Below are 352 nucleotides of genomic sequence, written 5' to 3'. Positions count from 1 at the left end.
GATGCCTCCTGGGAAGATGCCTAGCTTTGGACTGGCCCTGAACACCAGGCCCTGCGAGGAGCCCCAGCCTTGGGAACCAGAGGCAGGGAGTCCTGGGAGTAGCTATCCCTATATCCAGGCCCCCCGACGCATCTGCCCGGCTCTCTGCCCCTTGCCCTCCGCCACCGGGCGAGCAGCAGGTGCAAGACGCCGGGGTGGCACTGAGATGACACAAAACCACAGTCGCCCCCACCTCCCCAACCCTGCCGGCCGCCGCCACAGCCCTCCTGCCCCCCTGGCTGGCGCTTCCGTTTGGATCCTGAGATGGAGGTGGAGGGGGCAGGTAGCTGCCCGCCACCCTCAGACCGAGGGG

This window comes from Carlito syrichta, unplaced genomic scaffold (genome assembly GCF_000164805.1).
Source record: "Carlito syrichta isolate Samal-C Ts95f unplaced genomic scaffold, Tarsius_syrichta-2.0.1 Scaffold304000, whole genome shotgun sequence".
Classification (NCBI taxonomy): Eukaryota; Metazoa; Chordata; class Mammalia; order Primates; family Tarsiidae; genus Carlito; species Carlito syrichta.
The sequence above is the reverse complement of the archived record's forward strand: the minus strand, read 5'-3'. Positions refer to the sequence as shown.